Source organism: Lupinus angustifolius, chromosome LG16 (assembly GCF_001865875.1).
Source record: "Lupinus angustifolius cultivar Tanjil chromosome LG16, LupAngTanjil_v1.0, whole genome shotgun sequence".
NCBI lineage: Eukaryota > Viridiplantae > Streptophyta > Magnoliopsida > Fabales > Fabaceae > Lupinus > Lupinus angustifolius.
The window spans coordinates 15,952,402-15,953,473 of record NC_032024.1 but is presented as its reverse complement, the minus strand read 5'-3'; positions in this window follow the sequence as shown (position 1 = coordinate 15,953,473).

The window sequence follows — 1,072 nt, the reverse complement described above, 5'->3', positions numbered from 1 at the left end:
TCTTATGAAAAATAAAAGTGAAGCACTTGACATGTTTAAGTTATATGTAAATGAAATTGAAAATTAACTCAACAAGAAAATAAAGAAACTCAAAAGCGATAGAGGCACTGAGTATGACTCTAACATGTTTAATGATTTTTATAAATTAAATGACATTATTCATGAACCAACTGCACCATATTCACCTGAAATGAATGGTAAAGCTGAAAGAAAGAATAGAACTTTAACTGAATTAGTTGTAGCTATTATGTTAAGTTCTGGTGCAGCACCCTCTTGGGGTGAAAATTTATTAACTATTTGTTATGTGCTAAATAGAGTCCCTAAGAGTAAAAACAAAATTTCCCCATATGAAATTATTAAGAATAGACAATCAAATCTGTCTTATTTGAGAACTTGGGGTTGTCTGACTTATGTCCGAATACCAGACCCTAAGAGAGTTAAACTCGCAAGTAGAGCCTATGAATGTGTATTCATTGGGTATGCTGTAAACAGCAAAGCATACAGGTTTTATGACCTTAATGCACAAGTGATCATTGAGTCTAACGATGCTGACTTCAATGAAATGAAATTCCCTATTAAATTGAGAAATAGTGGGGGACAATAACTTGTCACATACCTATGATTAGGAATAATGACAATAACGATGATTTTGAAATAAAACCTAGAAGAAGTAAGAGATCAAGGACTGCTAGAAAGTATGGACCTGATTATATGGTCTATACATTGGAAGAGGATCCATCAACACTCCAAGAAGCTTTGACTTCTTTGGATGCTGATTTGTGGCAAGAAGCCATAAATGATGAGATGGATTCTCTAGAGTCTAATAAGATCTGACATTTAGCTGACTTGCCTTTTGGCTGCAAACCTATTGGTTTTAAGTGGATATTGAAAAAGAAACTGAAACCTGATGGCACAGTGGATAAATACAAGGCTCGCCTTGTAGCTAAGGGTTTCAGACAAAGAGAAAATGTAGATTTCTTCGACACATTTTCACCTGTTACTAGAATAACATCCATTAGAGTACTAAAATCGCTCGTTGCGATACATAGTTTATTAGTACATCAAATGGATG